Source organism: Hemitrygon akajei, chromosome 17 (genome assembly GCF_048418815.1).
Source record: "Hemitrygon akajei chromosome 17, sHemAka1.3, whole genome shotgun sequence".
NCBI lineage: Eukaryota > Metazoa > Chordata > Chondrichthyes > Myliobatiformes > Dasyatidae > Hemitrygon > Hemitrygon akajei.
In genome coordinates, this window is record NC_133140.1 from 29,226,083 (window position 1) to 29,245,834 (window position 19,752).

General features: G+C 42.4%; 1 protein-coding gene across 5 annotated transcripts in view; it reads left to right on the forward strand.

Annotated features, from left to right (window-relative positions):
- cpne2 (copine II) overlaps window positions 1-19,752 on the forward strand; it is a 258,097-nt gene that overhangs the window by 163,476 nt on the left and 74,869 nt on the right. The gene's annotated exons all lie outside the window — the stretch shown is intronic.

The window sequence follows — 19,752 nt, forward strand, 5'->3', positions numbered from 1 at the left end:
CTGCTTCCCCAACACTGTTGGAATCTAGAACTGAGTAACTTCGAGTTCAGGGTTGGCAATATTTAATTTCCATCTTCCTACCCTCTCTAAATACAACCATTTTTGAGATTACACAGGATAAGTGGAATGGGGGGAAGGAATAAATAAGCATTAGGGAGAAATTACATGATAAATTTGATGTTAATTGAAACACCACCTACTGAGCAAACTTGTCCTCTTCACTCAGAGACCTGAACTGCTGAATAGGGTGTATATTTTCTGCAATATATCTATTTTCTAAACATATTTACCAGTTTCCTCGGCTGTCCATAGCCATGGTATTTACTCAAGGATGTGAAGGCTTCAGACACTGATTTATCTGAGTGGCACAGCAGAGCAGCAGTTGGCGTAATCGCTGTAAGGAGTGAGTTTGATTCCTGCCACTGTCTGAGAGTAGACTGTATGTTCTCCAAGTGACTGCCCGAGCTTTCTCTGGGCGCTCCGGTCTGCTCCCACATTCCGAGAGATGTACGGTTGAGTTGCGTGCATGCGGTTTTACCGCTGGAAGTGTGGTGACATTTGCGGAATGCTCAGCACAATCCTTGAAGGTTTGATTTGACGCAAATGACCAATTCACTATGGTTCAATGCACATGTGACAAACAAAGATCATCTTTGATCTTTATCTGTTGAGAATATAATGAGATATTTGATTCAGGTTTAAAGAATCTGATGGTACAGTCTCTACAGTGAGATCAGTCTCTGCAGTGACATACCAAATCTCCTCAAACTTTTTTAAAAAATAGCCACTGTCATGGTTTCTGTGTAGCTGGATCGATATGTTGGATTCAGGATAGATCCTCGGCGGTATTGACACCTAGGAACTTGAAACTGCTCGGTTTTTCCCGTTTCGGAACCCTCAATGAGGACTGGTGTGTGTGTTCCTTTATCTTACCCTTTCTGAAGTCCACAATCAGTTCTTTGGTCTTACTGATGTTGAGTGCACCACCACTCAACAAGCTGATATATTTCGATCCTGTACGCCCCTCTGGGTGTGATTGGATGGCTGAGGCTCACTGGGCCAACAGGGCCTGTTACTGTACTGTATCTCACAAAAAAAAGCTGTCAGGTCAAAGACAAATAATGATTTGAATAATTGAGGCTGAGTTTAAAATTGGGGTTTGACTGCTAGATGCATTTAAAACTACAGCAAGATGAGGCAAAGATAGTTGAGCACAATTATTTCCAATAATTGACAGGTCTAAGATGGGCATGGGCAGACAATTAAATCACAGGGGGTTAGCACAAAGATTTAGGGGAAACAGGGTGGTCAAAAAGCCATACAGCATGCTTGCCTTCATTGTTTGACTATAGGACGAAGTCACGTTGCCTCTCTAGAATCAGAATTCTGCTGCCACACGAGTCTCCACTCAAAGCGCCCCAGAATAAACATTTGGAGTATTGTGTGTCCTTCTGCTCACCCGTTGCAGGGACGATGTGGAGAACTTGGAGAAGAGGCTCACCAGGACACAGTCTGAATTAGAGAGTATGAGATATAAGGAAAATTTGGGCAAATTTATGTTGTTTTTTTCCAGAGTGCCAGAGACTGTAAGGAGACCTGATAGACTTTTATAAAATTATGAGAAAATGGGCATAAGAAAAATAGTCAGTCTTCTGTCCGAGGTAGAATGCTAGAGGGTATTAAGGTTAGAGGAGGGGACTTTAAAGGAAATACGTGGAGCAGACTTTTCTTTGCACAGAAAGTAGTAGATGCCTAGTGTGAGCTTCTGGATGAGCAGGCGTGTCAGCAGATCTGAAGAGGCTTTTAAAATGATACATGAACCTGGAGGGAAATGGATCATGTGCTGTCACCTGGGACTAATTTAATTTAGAATCACTGTTGGCAAAAACATTGTGAGGCAAATGCTGTATTATACTGTTCTATGGTTTACGGCAGTGAGGCCAAGGAAAATCTCCTGCTGTTGGCAGTTTTAGCAGAGACTACATGAATACGAAAGAATAGATTGGATACAGAGAGGTGGGCATGGAACAGAAACACCAGCTTAAGTTGTGGCTGATCGCTTACTTCCATTCTTAGGCAGGTGTGTATGAAGTGACAGGATGTGGGTGCTGGTACTGGCAGTTTCAGAACCAGAATCAGGTTTAATATCACCGACATGTACTGAGAAACTTGTTACCATTATCACGGCAGTACATGATAAATATAGAGAAAAAAACTGAAGTATACATATGTCTATTAAATACAACACGAGTGAATGAAGGGAATGAGTGAATGAAGATAGATAGATAGATAGATAGATACTTTATTCATCCCCATGGGGAAATTCAACTTTTTTCCAATGTCCCATACACTTGTTGTAGCAAAACTAATTACATACAATACTTAACTCAGTAAAAAAATATGATATGCATCTAAATCACTATCTCAAAAAGCATTAATAATAGCTTTTAAAAAGTTCTTAAGTCCTGGCGGTAGAATTGTAAAGCCTAATGGCATTGGGGAGTATTGACCTCTTCATTCTGTCTGAGGAGCATTGCATCGATAGTAACCTGTCGCTGAAACTGCTTCTCTGTCTCTGGATGGTGCTATGTAGAGGATGTTCAGAGTTATCCATAATTGACCGTAGCCTACTCAGCGCCCTTCGCTCAGCTACCGATGTTAAACTCTCCAGTACTTTGCCCACGACAGAGCCCGCCTTCCTTACCAGCTTATTAAGACGTGAGGCGTCCCTCTTCTTAATGCTTCCTCCCCAACACGCCACCACAAAGAAGAGGGCGCTCTCCACAACTGACCTATAGAACATCTTCAGCATCTCACTACAGACATTGAATGACGCCAACCTTCTTAGGAAGTACAATCGACTCTGTGCCTTCCTGCACAAGGCATCTGTGTTGGCAGTCCAGTCTAGCTTCTCGTCTAACTGTACTCCCAGATACTTGTAGGTCTTAACCTGCTCCACACATTCTCCATTAATGATCACTGGCTCCATAAGAGGCCTAGATCTCCTAAAGTCCACCACCATCTCCTTGGTCTTGGTGATATTGAGACGCAGGTAGTTTGAGTTGCACCATATCACAAAGTCCTGTATCAGTTTCCTATACTCCTCCTCCTGTCCATTCCTGACACACCCCACTATGGCCGTGTCATCAGCGAACTTCTGCACATGGCAGGACTCCGAGTTATATTGGAAGTCTGATGTGTACAGGGTGAACAGGACCGGAGAGAGTACGGTTCCCTGCGGCGCCCCTGTGCTGCTGACCACCGTGTCAGACCTACAGTCTCCCAACCGCACATACTGAGGTCTATCTGTCAAGTAGTCCACTATCCAATCCACCATGTGAGAGTCTACTCCCATCTCCATCCCAGTCTCCTGATGAAGGGTTTCGGCCCGAAACGTCGTCACTACCTCCTCCCATAGATGCTGTCTGGCCTGCTGAGTTCTGCCAGCATTTTGTGTTTTTATATGTCTATTAAATAGTTCAGTTAAAATAAGCAGTGCAAAAAAAACAAATAAAACAGAAGTCAGGTAGTGTTCATTGGTTCAATGTCCATTTAGGAATTGGATGGCAAAGAGGAAGAAGCTGTTCCTGAATCGCTGAGTGTGTGCCTTCAGGCTTCTGTACCTCCTACCCGATGGTATCAGTGTGAAGAGGGCGTGTCCTGGGTGGTGAGTGTCCTTAATGATGGACTTCTCCTTCCTAAGGCACTGCTCCTTGAAGATTTCTTGGATACTAAGGAGGCTGGTACCACCCATGATGGTGCTGACTCATTTTGCAATTTTCTGCAACTTATTTTGATCTTGTTCGGTAGCCTCCCATACCAGATGGTGATGCAGCCAGTCAAAATGCTGTCCACAGTACATTTGTAGAAAAGCTTTCAAGTGTTTTAGTTGACAGCCAAATCTCCTTAAACTCCTAATGAAATATAGCTGCTGTCTTGCCTTCTTTGTAGCCGCATCAATATGTTGCATCTAGGTTCAGTCCTCAGAGATATTGACACTTGGGAACTTGAAATTGCTCACTCTGTCCATTCTGATCCCTCTTTGGGGATTGGTTTGTGTTCCCTTGTCTTACCCTTCCTGAAGTCCACAATCAGCTCTTTGGTCTTACAGACATTGAGTGCAAGGTTGTTGCTGCAGCACCACTCCACTAGCTGGTATATCTCACTCCAGTACGTCCTCTTGTCACCATCTGAGATTCTGACAATAAGGGTTTTGCCATCAGCAAATTTATAGATGACATTTGAGCTATGCCTAGCCACACAGTCATGGGTGGAGAGTCAGTGGGCTAAGCACACACCCCTGTGGCCCCCCTGTGTTGCTTGTCAGTGAGGTGGAGATGTTATTGACGTTATTTCCAATCCACAAAGACTGTGGTCTTCCAGTTAGGAAGTCAAGGATCCAATTGCAGAGGGAGATACAGAGGCCCAGGTTCTGGAGCTTTTTTTATCAGGACAGCAGGAATGAGGACATTAAATGCTGAGCTATAGTCAATAAACAGCATCCTAACATAGGTATCTGCATTATCCAGCTGACCTAAGGCAGCATAGAGAGCCAATGAGATCATGTCTGCTGTAGCCTTATTGTGTCAATAGGCAAATTGCAGTGGGCCCAGGGCTTTCCTGAAGCTGGAGTCGATTCTGTCCATGACCAACCTCTCAAAGCATTTCGTGACCATAGATGTGAGTTCTACTGGACGATAATCACTGAGGCAACTCACACTGCTCTTCTTGGACACTGGTGTAATTGTTGCCCTTTTGAAGCAGGTGGGAACTTCTGACTGTAGGAGTGAGTGAATGAAAATATCTTTGAATACAACCGTGGATTGGTTGGCTCAGATATTCAGAGCGTAAACAGGTATTCCACCGGGCCCTGCTGCCTTACGAGGATTCACCCTCTTGAAAGATAGCCTGACGTCTGCTTCCAAGACAGAGGTCACATGGTCACCAGCTGCAGCAGGGATCCCCATAGCTGTAGTTTTATTCTCCCTGTCAAAGCGAGCGTAAAAGGTGCTGAGCTTGGCTGAGAGTGAAGCATTCATGATGTTGGGTTTTTCTTTGTCGGAAGTAATGTCCTGCGAACCCTGCCAGAGTTGATGTGTACCCAATGTCACCTCTAACCTCTCCTAGAATTGTTTCTTGCCTCTTGAAATAACCCTCTGCAAGTCATACCTGATTTTCTGATACAAACCTGGATCGTAAAAACTTAAATGCCACAGATCTAACCCTGAGCAGACTACAAACCTCCTGGTTCATTGCGGCTTTTCAAACGAATTTTAAAAACTCTTTGCAAAAATATATTGCTCATGAGATTCACCTTCAGGGGAACCTGGCCAGAAATCCCATTTGCTCATGAGGTAGTGCGAGGGCCAAATTACTCAGCAGAAATGGAAGATGTTCTGAGAAAATCTGTAGGATCTCTGTGGAAACTCGGCTGCTGTTTTCTTTCAGTTTTCACGTCATTAAAACTGATTATTATTTGTCATTCCCAGGATGTAATTGATTCTCAAGCAATGGTTGTATTTAGTTCAGAGTTTTGGATTGGTGCATGACTGTACCATTCACAAACAGAGCTGCTGGCACACATTAGTCCCTGTAAAGATCATGAGAAAGAATTACTGAACAAAAAAAATCAAAGCAAGATTATAATTTTACCTGATACTTTTTTTCTTTGGCTCATCAACAAGCTTTGTTTTATCAACAAGCTCATAATATCAGCGGTGCTCAATGCTTTCGCCCCTATTAAAAAGGACAAAACTGCAAAATTGTAGTTCAAGTGAACAGGGAACCAAATAGGAAGATCTATCTCCTTCCTAAACTCAGCAAGCCCGAAGTTATAGATGGCAACTTTCAGATAGTTGTCAAGTTAAAGTTCACGCAATTCATACTCTTTTTTTTCATCTGCAGATACTTAAGATTCTGAAATAAAAACTGAAAAAGTCAGAAAATCTCAGCAGGTCAGGTAGCATCTATGGAGAGAGAAACAGTAAATAATTCAGATCTGAGATGATTCAAGGGGTGACTGCAGAATATGTTCTTCAACTGTTTTCTGTTTTATCTCATCCTGTGGATATTTCATGCAAGTGTGTGTCTTTAACTGATTTTGACATTTGGGTTTGAGTATCCCAATCTGTATTTGCTGGCACCAGGTGGAGTTGATTGGAGATGCTATTGGCAAAGCTAAAACGTTATTTACATTCAATGCTTTGTTATAACATGTAAAGGAAGATATCTCTGAATGACAACAATGCTCATTGCTCTGGTTATCAAATAATGAGAACCTAGTTGACACACTTATTATTTTAATAAGATGTAAATATTACTGCTGGTGAAGCTGGAAACTAAACAGTTAATACATAAACCAACAAGAGAAAATCTGCAGTTGTTGGAAATCTGAGCAACACACAAAATGCTGGAGGAATCCGCATTTTGTGTGTTGCTTTGATTTAATATGTGAATTTATTTCTTTACCTTTGACAGAGGCATTAACACTCTGATTTTTTTTTGTAAATTGAAAATGGAATAAATGATGCTGGAAATATGGAGAGGACAGAAACAGAAAAATTGGAAAGGGTTGCTGCAGATCTTAAAATAACATGATTCAAAACTCCAGACCAGTGGGCTTTTAAAAATGGAAAAACAAACTCCCTGACTCTTCTAACCACAAGCATTTTGTCTTAGTAATTTCATTTAGCTTTAATGATTATTAGCAGGCCAACACTTTTAGGAATGTTTTCAATACCCAGGTCTCTTTTCTACAGGAAAAGTCTTTGCCATCAGGCAAATTTCAGCTTTTATTAAAACCATCAATCTCAAAAAACAACTGCAGTTGTTTACAGAAGCCTGATAGGTAAATCTGTAAAATTTTGGGGTTACTTATCAAATCAAGTGGTTAAGAGGTCAGAGCTAGTATTATGTTTTGTAACTTCAAAACATTAAACTAATTCAAAGGAAGACATTAGAGTCTGAAATGCAGGTGTAACTTCATATTTACTTCAAGCGGTGCACGCATATATCACGGGGTAGTGTGATAACATATATAATTCACGTCTTTATACATATAACTGTAATGAACTATTTGAAACAAATATGAATGCTTAATCGATATATATATCGCACACACACATGCACATGCATGCACGCACACAATTGCTCAGATATTATTGAAGTATTAAACACTCCTCCCAGCTTAGCTCTAAACTCCAACTCAATGTAGAATGCATCTCCACTGTATACACAGTATATTATATAAACAGCTACAATATACAGACATCCACAGCGTAGTAAATTTTTAATTGTCCCATTCAGATTTCATCGCTGTGGAGACTTTCGTACTCTAGTGTCTTTCCTGACAAGGGGGATCACTCTGGTGAGACTTGTGGCTGTGAAACAATCTCAGGTTCTGGGGCCCCCTCCGTGTGGTCGTAGGAGTTGACTCTGAGACTGCAGGAAGTGGTTCTGGCAGTGGTCATTTTGCTTCTAATTGGTGCATCTTGATCTTTTGAAGGACTGTTTAGCTCACTGTATTATTCTCATATTAATCCTTCTATTGATACCTTTACAATCTGATCTTTTCTCTTAGCATCCTCATCCACAACATCATCTGATGAATCCTCTTGGTTCTGTATCTTCATTGATTCCTTTCCTTTTGGCCTTCCATTCATCCGGCCGGCCTTTAATCTTTGCATGTGCTTTTACCTGCAGCTTTTTGTCTCCCACTTGAAGTTCATACAATAACCTTAATGCATGCAGAGTAAATTCTGGTTCTTTATCCTCAGAAAAGCTGAATGCTTGTAAACTTTCCAGCTCCTTGAAATCTCTTACAGCATAAAACCAAGCCACATTTTGCAAGTAACTGCCTGATTAACATGTCTGAGGTACAGAAGTTGGCACCAATACCTGCTTGTCCTCTGTTGGGCAATGATACATGGTGTACAGCATGGAGACAGTTGTATATCATCTAGTACCTTTCTTAATCTGCAGGGGATGTGGCATACAAATAGTGGATGGATCTCTAACAAAGTTTTATTTGTTCTCAGCCAATCACACCCTCACAATACTAGCACTCCTGCTTTTACCACATACAAGTTCAAAATGGCTTGTTGGTTGTTGAATTTCATACTTAGAAATGCCAATCCCAGAAAGAGTTATCCTTTCTCCAGTATTCATTCTTAGTTGGATATCTGCATGCTTCAGTTTCATATTTTTGAAATGGCGTTCAAACTCATTTTGTGGAATGACCGAAACAGCCAAACTAATGTCCAATTCCATTTTAATTAATTTACCGTACACTTCTGGTGTAAGCCATATGCTTGTCTATTGTTTGTTTTTACACAGTAAACCTCAAGGGAACACAGTCCTCTCATCACTATCAGAGTTTTCAGCAACAGCATGCAGATTAGCATTCCATTCGAAAGTGTAGCTTGACTTTTTAGCTTTTTCTCTTCCATGTGCAGTCCATTTATTTTTGTCTGCCCCACATGCTCTTTGTATGTGTCACTTTGTCGCATTTTCTACGTTTTCCCTTTAAATCTACATTTGCTTGGCATATGTAAGCCCTGGCCTCAATAGTGAAACAATTTCTTTGGCCAGGCTGGTTTCTGGTTAGGCGCTGAAACTTCGTTCACGCTGATTTTCATTCCTGACTGCAGCTCAATTGCATTTCTGTCTGCGATTTCCATTCAAACAGCAATTTCAACCACTCTTTTAAATGTAAGTTGTGCTTCAGTTAGGAGTTGTTTTTGAATGTTTTCTTGTAAAATACCACAAACTAAATGATCTCTCATAGTATCATTAAGCCCATGACTGAACTGACAATCTCTTCAATTCAGCCACATAGGCTGAAATGGACGCCCCTTCTTTTTGATTCTGCTTATGAGGCCTAAAGTGTTCTGCAATCAACCATGGCTTTGGTTCCAAGTGTTCCTGCATTACTATCAGCAAAGTTCATTGCTGATGGTTTGGTTGGAGCAGGTAAACTTTGACGCAAACATTATGCCTTTAAACTCAATGCACTCTCCAAAAAATTTCTCATTAGGTATCTTATTTGTTTCAAAATTCTGCTTAATTTGCTCAATCTAATTATCCGTTGTACAGTATAATCAAATGTGTTGATCTTTCTGATGTCGCCATTTCTGACTCTTTTATGATTATTATCACCTGGCACTCACTCTTTATGAACCCATGAATTCTTCACTTTTTTTTAATAAATTGATTGTGTCTTCCCTTGTGAAGAACACATCTGCAGTGCTTTTTTAAAAAAATATCTCAGCTGTCTCTGCACGTGTTGGCTGCATTTTCGTTTACCCGCTGTTGCTTTTGGTGCATTTTTTTTAGTTCGACTGTCTCGCTGCGCTTTAACAGGTTGGTTACCATCTCAGGTTCATTTTTAAAATACCTTGTCACTGTGGTTATGTTTTGTAACTTCAAAACATTAAACTAATTCAAAGGAGGACACGAGAGTCTGAAATGTGAGTCTAACTTTGTATCACATGGTAGTGTGATGACGTAAGCAATTCACGTACTTATACATATAACTGGTAATGAATTATTTTAAACAAACAAGAATGGTTTATCAAGTATGTATATTGAGACATACATACACACTCAACAGCTGGTACCAACCAAAAGGAATTAGTTTTGCTATAATATTAACATGTCAAATAGAGTGCTGAGCTACATTGTCCTCAGACCAATGCTCCTGATTTGTAGCTATCAAATCAGTCAAACCCAAGCACATAACCACAGCTTCTGTATCAACACATCACCTTTTTTCCATCCAAAGAGTTTGATTCAATAACTGTATTTGCTATCTTCCTTTTCATATCTTTAGGTTGAGTGTTTGGTTTGGTCTTACTTCAAAATAGTTTCTAGCTACAGACTTTAAATTGATTATTTGCAGTGTTAAAATGGCTTCAATAATCCAGACTGGTGATCTTTTTCAAAGCAAAACACAGTCTGATTGACATCATTCACATCGGTTTGTTATTGTTAGTTTACATTTGCGATGTGAACAATGGATCCAGATTAGTGGTTCCATTTCCCACAGTTCAGCCATGACTCCAAACTCAACCAGCTAAACACTGACTTAAATCTCCCAGAAATATTGTTTCTAGTGATAATAATATCAGCTGTTCCGAGTTGGCGTTTTGTTATTTAGAATTCTAAAGCCTAAATTTAAGTTGATTTATATAGTCAATCTTCAGCCTCGAAGCTGAACAATGATTCTTAAGAATGTCCATTTCCACCTGGACGATTTTGCTTTGCTGAAAATGTATAGCAATGCACATGTTTTTTCTATCACTGATGTACAATGCTCTCTAGCACAGGAACAGGCCCTTTTGCCCACAATTTTGTACCAAACTAATTAAACTAATAATTAAATACTTAAGTAAACCAATCCCTCTGCCACCACAATATCCATATCCCTCCATTTTCTGCAAATTCGCATACCTGTCTAATAGCCCCTTAAATGTATCTATTGTATTTGTCTCCCCACCATCTCAGGCACCTACCACCCTCTGCATAAAAAATACCTGCCCCACACATATCCATTGAGTGCCCCCTCTCATTTTAAAACATGCACTCTATGATTAGACATTTTGACCCAGGACAAAAATGTCTGTCTATGCCTGACATGATCTTATAAACCTCTATCATGTCTCCTCGCAGGCTCCACTGCTCCAAATAAAACCAAGCATATGCTTCTGTAATCCAGGAAACATCCTGGTAGACCTCTTCTGCAACTTCTCCAAGCCCTAAGCATCTTTCCTCTAATGGGGGGACCAGAACTGAATGGCGTACTCCAAATAGTTGCAGATGCCTTCCAGACAGAGCATTCAAATCGGGAACCTGACAAACAGAGGCATTGTTCTGTCTTTCCCTTTCTCTAATCTGTCCCTGAATCACTATCGTAAAACATTCTAGCATAGGAGGTCAGTAGCACTGGATCAGGAAATGGCTAATGGAAGTCTGAGCGCATCAGGTAACTCTGTCTTCATCATCTGTTAATATGGACCTGCACAGTATTTAAATTAAAATCCAAGAAATTTTCAGGGGGGAGAGATGTTTCTTGACCTCCTAATTCACTTTAAGAAATATTATACACTGTACGTGCTCCAATCGAAAAGGTACAAGTCCGGGCTTTTGAGGAAAACTGAGATCATCAAGTAGAAATATAAATGGAAATCACAAAATGGTCTTATTATGAGTTAACAGCCATTTAATTGTGAAATATTGCTACTTTTATATTGTATTATTATTTTGGCTCCCACGTTTCAGACAATAATTGGCAGCCGAGACTATGCTGATCACTGATTGGTTTGCCTCCTTTTGAAAAATTAGCATTTGGCAATCAATTACAGCCAATTAATTATGCATGCTAACCAATCAGTAGAAGAAATACAAATTGAATCAAGACAGAATTAGAGCTGCCGTGTGACCTTGGAATGTGACATTGAGTAGAGAGCTGATGTTGCCATTCAGCTAACTGAGCCCCATGCGTTATTCGTTTGATCTGATTAATACCCCAGTTCAACATTGCTTTGTGTTTGTTGACACCACCACACAACAGGAATCTATTAATCTTGGTCTCGTAATTATCGCAGGTCAAGATTTTGCAGCATTTAAGTTTAATATTTCTGTTCGACTTTATGTGAGAAGCCTCATACCCAAATAGTTCTCATGCTGAAATTACGTCCCGTTGTTCAGCTGTGTTCTGGATTCCCACACAAGAGGAATGCTTTCTTTTTATCTGCCTTATTGGATCATTCTATTCTTGTAAACATCTGAATGGGATCAACCCTCCAGTTTTCTGTACTCAGGAAAACAAGCCATAATTTTGCGTAGCGTCATCTGGGTCAAAGCTCCCAGGACGCCTCAGGCCCTGTGGTCGAAACTGAGGATCGAATCCTGGGGCTCGATTGGAAGTCCTGAAGTCTGAGGCATAATGGCTGAAGCCCTGGGTTTGCAAATCTGCGAGTCCACTGAGGAAGTCGGACACCTTCTGTCTGCAAGTCCACCGGAGACGGCCGGTCTTGGGGTTGGAGGGCCGTTTGTGTGTGTGTGAGTGGATGAGTGGGAGTGAGCAGTGTAGTTTGTTTCGCTGTTGTTCTTTTATTCCTGTTGACCTGTTGTTGTTGCTTGTGTTATTCTGCAAGCATGGCAAGCGTGTTTCATTGGTGCCGGAATATGTGGCAACACTTGCTGGATGTCTCCAGCTGTAACACAAACAATGTATTTTACTGCACATTTTGACGTACATGTGATCAATGAATCTGAATGTCATGTCCTCGTCATTTACCCCTTTCAACCTCATCATCACTGTGTGAATATTTACTCAAGCTTCTCCAAAGCCATTGTTCAATGGAAACCAATTTTAATAGCAGGGCACAAAAAGCAACCTTTGCTTTATGTGCACATTTAATGCAACCCTTTGAAGATTCATTTCTAATCTGTGATTTATCTCTTTTAATATCCTGGGTTGAAAGTCCTCATGCTATTTCAGTAATTCCTCATTTACTAATTTTCTTCTTTCCTAGAATCTTCCATCCCCCTCCCCTTGATTTACCATGGGCTTCTCATGCACTATTGATAATTTGTCCTTTTCCCGCAATGAGCAGTTAATCACTGTGGTGAACTACATATACCAGAGTGGTTTGCTCCCAACAGACCCCTGCTGACTGCTCCTGTGGCTCCTCCCACAAACCCCTGTATAAAGGCGAATGAGGCCTGAGGCCGGCCCTCATTCTCCAGGATGTTGTGTTGTTCGTTCTTCCAGTCAATAAAAGCCCGTATCTCACTTCTTACGTCTCAGAGTGAGTTATTGATGGTGCATCAATCACTTAAGTAGCTCTTCACTTTCTACATTACTCACCAGTCACATATACCTCAGAATACTGTCCTCAGCAAAGGCCTTACCCTTGTCCCCATTCCCTCAGTGAAGTCCATGGCGGCCATGACGCCAAGCTCTTCTTCTGTTTCCTCCGTCTCTGAGCCCAGATCTTTGTTAAGAATTCCCCACCCTGCACTGATAACTCCTCCTGTCTCCAACCCTCCCCCTCACCTTGGTCACCCCACTCTGGTGCTCTGCCTGCTCTGGATCTTTTTATCTTGAATTGACCAGCTCGACTCCAGCATTCCTCTCTCCTCCTCCCACCTTACCCCTTCTGAATGCACTGCCTTCCACTCTCTCTGCACCAGTCCCAACCTGACCATCAAACCCAAAGATAAAGGGGTGCTGTGGTAGTGTAGAAGACTGACCTCTACCTTGCTGAGGCCAGGCAGTAACTCTCAGACACTCCTCATGCTTATCCCTCAAAGAGGACCCCACCCTGGACCATCAGAAAACTGTCTCTGACACCTTCAAGGACCTCATCCACTCTGGAAAACTCCCATCCACTGTCACCAAATTCATAGTTCCCTACCCCACACTGTTCACTTCTACTTCTTCCCCAAGATCCACAAATCTGACCGTTCAGGTAGACCCATTATCTCTGCTGCCTCCTGCCCCACTGACCTCATGTCCTCTTACTTCAACTCCATTCTATCCCCCTTGGTTCAGTCCCTTCCCATCTACATCTGCGATACTCCTCATGACCTCGATCTCCTCACTAACTTTCAATTCCCTGGCCCTGACCGCCTCATCTTCACCATGGATGTTCAGTGCCTGTATACTTCTATCCCCATCAGGAAGGCCTCAAAACTCTCTGCTTCTTTCTTGACCGAAGAACCAGCCGATCCTTCTCCACCACCACCCTCCTCTGTCTGGCAGAACTGGTCCTCACTCTCAACAATTTTTCCTTCGGCTCCTCCCGCTTTCTCATGACTCAAGGGGTCGCCATGGGCACCTGCATGGGCCCAGTTATGCCTGCCTCTTTGTTGGCTATGTAGGACAGTCCATGTTCCAAGCTCCCCATCTCTTCCTCTGCTACATTGATGACTGCACCCATGCTGAACTCATCATTGTCATCAACTTCACCTCCAACTTCCACTCTACCCTTAAATTCACTTGGTCCATTGCTGGCACCTCCCTCCCCTTTCTCGATCTCTCTGTCTCCATCTCTGGAAACAAACTGGTGACTGACATCTTTTATAAACTTACTGATTCTCATGGTTATCTAAACTATACCTCTCTCCACCCTGTCTCCTGCAGAACTGCCATTCCCTTTTCTCAGTTCCTTCATCTCAATCGCATCTGTTCCCAGGATGAACCTTTCCTTTCCAGGATATCAGATATATCATCCTCCTTCAAAGAACAGGGTTTTCCTCCACCATCGATGTTGCCGTCATCCGCATCTCCACCATTTCCTGAACATCCACATTCACCCCATCTTCCCACCACTTCAGCAGTGATAGAGTTCCTCTTGTCCTTACCAACCACCCCATGAGCCTCTGCATCCAACACATCATTCTCCGCAATCTCTGCCATGTCCAAAAGGATCCTACCACTAAACATATCTTCACCTCCCCCCCCACCCCCGCTTTCCACAGGGATCGCTCTCTCTCTCTGATTTCCTTGTCCACTTGTCCCTCCTCACTAATCCCCTTTCCAGCACTTATCCCTGCAAGTGACCAAAATGTTACACCTGCCCATTCACCTCCTCCCTCACCTTCATTCAGAGTCCCAAACAGTCCTTCCAGGTGAGGCAACACTTCACCTGTGAATCTGCTGGGATCGTCTATTGTGTCCAGTGCTCCCAACGTGGCAACCTCTACACGGGTGAGACCCATCGTAAACCGGGGGAGCGCTTCATCAAGCACCTCCATTCCATCTGCCAAAATTGGAACTACTTGGTGGCCAAGCATTTTAGTTCCGATTTCCCCATTCCTGTTCCAACGTGTCGGTCCACGGCCTCCATGTGCCGTGATGAGGCCACCCGCACCGTGGAGGGGCAACATATCGTGTTCTGTCTGGGTAGCCTCCAACCTGATGGCATGAATATTGATTTCTCCACCCGGTAAGACAATTTATCCCTCACCCTCCCCTCTTCTTCTATTCCCCACTCTAGCCTCTTGCCTCTTCTCACTTGCCTATCACCTCCCCGAGTCCCCTCCTCCTTCCCTTTCTCCTATAGTCCATTCTCCTCTCCTACCAGATTCCTCCCTCTCCAGTCCTTTACCTTTCCTACCCACCAGGCTTCACCTATCAGTTTCTCCTTGTCCTCCCTCGATCTTTTTAATTCTGGAAATTCCCCCCTTTCATTTCCAGAAGGGTCTCTGCACAAAATGTTAACTGCTTATTCATTTCCAGAGATGCTGTCTGACCTGTTGTGGTCCTCCAGCATTTTGTCAGTGTTGCAATAGTATATTTGTCTGTTTTAAATTGTTCCACACTTTCCTTAAGCAATTTTCTGTCAATGTATTTATAATTCATTGCTGGGTTTTATCTTCATATTGTATTCCCCTTTCAGCTATTTTAATACTATCTTTATATATCTTGTTTTATATATAACTTCACATCTACGTCAAAACCACTTTGGCTGTATCTGTATGAAGATGGCTTGCACATCTTTTGTGACTACAGCGAAACTTGAAAATCCTGATGATACCAAGACTATCTTGAAATTAGTCTGGGCCCCGGTTCCTGCACTCTCTTTAAATGTGCCAGGTTCTCCGGAAGATTTGTAATAAGACTGTGTACCATTTTAAAGAAATGAAAGGCATGCTGGGCTAGTCCAGAGGATCCGCCTGTCTGGCAACACTGAAGTCCCTCGTATGGGGATAAGCCAACATCACATTTCTTGTCATATGCACAAGTACATGTATGGACAGGAACAATGAAAGAAGTTACAGGCACATACTATTATGTAAGCAGCATTCTCAAGAAACATAAATTAAACACATTATACACTTTAAAAAAAGGACACAATTTCAAGCAAGTAAATCAGTCATTTTAGTGTAAAGTGATCTACATGGTCACGGTGTTGATATACTGTGGTGATCAGGGTTGTCCTGGATTGTTCGAGAACTGAAGAGAAGTAGCTGTTCTTGAACTTGGTGTTGTGGAACGTCAGGCTTCTGTACCTCCTACCCACTGTTAACTGCCAGAAGGTGGCATGGTGATATTTGATCTTATCTTCCTGAGGCAGTACCTCCTATTGGTACAACCGATGGTGTTGAGAGATGTGCCTTGAATGTATTGGGTTGAGTCCAGATGTTACTCTAGTATATATATCTGCTCTGTTTATATGTGTTTTCAGTGCTGTGATGTAATAAATATAATGTATAAGAACATGCCATCACTCAGAGTATGAACTTTTTGCAAAGAGTTTAGTAACAGGCTGCCCCCAACGTATTTTTGGGTGTGTTGGTCGTTAACACAAACTACACATTTTTATGTATCTGTGACAAATAATTCTGAATCTCAGTATAGTAATCAGTCTTGAATTCAGCTAGTTTTATTCAATCCACCAAACATCTCAAACTCCTTCACAATTAATCGATTATGAAAGGTGCAGTAGCCCCTCCATACCATACAGCCTGTCAGAATGCTCCCCACGGTACAACTATAGAAGGTTTTGAGTGTATTTGTTGACATGCCAAATCTCTTCAAGCATAGTATAAAGTATATAAAGTATAGCCACTGTCTTGCCTTCTTTATGAATACATCAATATTTTGGGACCAGTTTAGATCCTCAGAGATATTGATACCAAGGAACTTGAAGCTGCTCACTCTCTCCACTTCTGATCCCTCTATGAGGATTGGTATGTGTTCCTTCGTCTTATCCTTCTTGAAGTCCATAATCAGCTCTCTCGTCTTACTGACATTGAGTGCCAGGTTGTTGAACATAAGAACATAAGAAACAGGAGCAGGAGTCGGCCATCTGGCCCATCAAGCCTGCCCCGCCATTCCATAAGATCATGGCTGATCTGTCCGTAAACTCAGCTCCATCTATCTGCCTTTTCCCCATAACCCTTAATTCCCCTACTATGTAAAAATCTATCTAACTGTATCTTAAATATATTTAGTGAAGAAGCCTCAACTGCTTCCCTGGGCAGAAAATTCCACAGATTCACCACTCTCTGGGAAAAACAGTTTCTCCTCATCTCCGTCCTAAATCTTCTCCCCTGAATCTTGAGGCAATGTCCCCTAGTTCTAGTCTCACCTACCAATGGAAACAACCTTTCTCCTTCTATCCTATCTATCCCTTGCAAAATTTTGTATGTTTCTATAAGATCTCGTCTCATTCTTCTGAATTCCAGAGAGCATAGTCCCAGGTGACTCAATCTCTCCTCATAGGTTATCCCCTTCATCTCTGGTATCAACCTGGTGAACCTCCTGTACACTGCCTCCAAAGCCAGTATATCCTTCCTCATGAATGGAGACCAGAACTGCACACAGTACTCCAGGTGTGGCCTCACCAGTACCCTGCATAGTTACAGCATGACCTCCCTGCTCTTGAATTCAATCCCTCTAGCAATGAAGGCCAACATTCCGTTTGCCTTCTTAATAACCTGTTGTACCTGCAAGCCAATTTTTTGCAATTCATGAACAAGCACTCCCAAGTCCCTCTGCACAACAGCATGCTGCAATCTTTCACTACTTAAATAATAATCTGCTCTTCTATTATTCCTTCCAAAGTGGATGATCTTGCATTTACTAACGTTGTATTCCATCTGCCAGACCTAGTGGCACCATGCCACTCGTTGGCATATCTCACTCCTGTACGCCCTCTCGTCACCACCTGAGATTCTACCAACAATGGTTGTATTGTCAGCAAATTTATAGATGGCATTTGAACTATGCCTAGCCACATAGTCATGTGTATACAGAGAGTAGAGCAGTGGGCTCAGCACACACCCCTGAGGTGCGCCAGATTTGGTCATCAGCGAGGAGGATATGTTATCACCAATCCGCACAGATTGTCGGCTTCCGGTTAGGAAGTTGAGGATAAAATTGCAGAGGAAGATACAGAGGCTCAGGTTCTGCAACTTCACAGTCAGGATTGTGGGAATGATGGTATTAAATGCTGAGCTATGGTTGATGAACAGCATCCTGACGAAGGTGTTTGTGTTGTCAGCAAGCGACATAGGTGACAACAGGGTTTAGCTTCCAGATAAGCTCAATGCCTTCAATGCAAGCTTTCACCGTAACAACATGGAGGAACCTTCAGGAACTCCCACAGCCCTGGACGATCCTGCGATTTCAGTCTCTCAGGGTGATGTGTGAGCAGCTTTGAGGAGGGTGAATCCACGTTAAGTATCAGGTCCAGTCGGGGTACCTGGCCAAGTAATGAAGACGTGTACTGATCAAATGGTGTTCACTGAGATCTTTAGCCTCTCATTTGGCAGTCTGAGGGACCCATCTGCTTCAAACAGGCTTCACTTATACTGGTGCCCAAGAAGAACGTGGTAACCTGCCTCAATGACTATCGTCCAGTATCACTTACACCCACAGTGGGGAAGTGTTATGAGAGGTTGGTAATGCCCTTGAACAAAAATTCCTACAAAAAGTAGTGGATACAGCCCAGTCCATCACAGATAAGACCCCCCCCCCACCCCCCACCACTGAGCACATCTACACGAGGCATTGCCACAGGAAAGCAGCTTCCATCTTCAGGGACCCCCACCACCCAGGACATGCTGACTTCTCATTGCTGTCAGTAGGATGGTGGGACAGGAGCCTCAGGGCTCACACCATCAGGTTCAGGAACAGCTATTACCTCTGAACCAAAGGGGATACTCAACTTCACTTGTCCCATCATTGAAATGTTCCTGCAACCCATAGACTCATTTTCAATGACTCTTCATCTCATGTTCTTAATATTTATTGTTTGTTTATTTATTTATTTATTTATTATTTCTTTCATTTTGTATTTACACAGTTTGTTGTCTTTTGCGTACCAGTTGAACATGCAGGTTGGTGCGGCCTTTCATTGATTCTAATATGGTTATTATTCTGTTATGGATTGATTGAGTAAGTCCACAAGAAAATGAATCTCAAGATTGTGTATGGTGGCATATATGTACTTCGATAATAAATTTACTTTGAACTTTGAACTTGGCCCCTGCTGGTTGGAGATGGTGATCGCCTGCCACTGTTATTTGCCTCCTCTTGGCCCATGCCTGGATGTTGTCTGGGTCTTTCAGCATTCAGACCTACACTAGACTGCCTCATTTGCTGAGTATTTACAGATGGAAATGGACATTCTACCATGGTTCCCACCCCTGAGTGTGGGTGGGGGAAGGCCATTGATGCACCGGTTCAAAGTCTTTCTTGAGGTGGTAATTCCTCGTGCGATGTGACATTGCCTCAGCCTAACATGTGAATGCCAGGCTGGATTGCACACTCAGCGCTCTGGTGGGACGTGAACTAACCTCCTCCTGACTCAGAGCTACCATCTGAGCACAGACAGCAGTTAGTTAGTTAACTAATATTGGTTAGTTAAGCACAGGTCGTGGTTCCAAACAGTGCTCTGCAGCCTTGTGCCCTTCACTTAAGTCAGTTACAAACAAGAATGCCTTTCTGTGACTTTTAAATAACCACAGCTTGAATTAAAAACTGTTTACGTTGTTTGGAGCACTTCACTCTACATCCTTTTCATAGTGTAACACACACTAAATTCTGGAGGAACTCAGCAGGTCAGACGGCATCCATGGAGGGAAATTCTCAGCTCGAAATGCTGACTGTTCATAACTATTGCTCAAGATTTCCAACATTGGCAGAATGCTCAGTGTGTTTCTTTTAAAAGAAACCTGAATAAAATGTGCGCATGGGCAATATAACATCATTTGCGTGTTGTGTATGTACTTTCT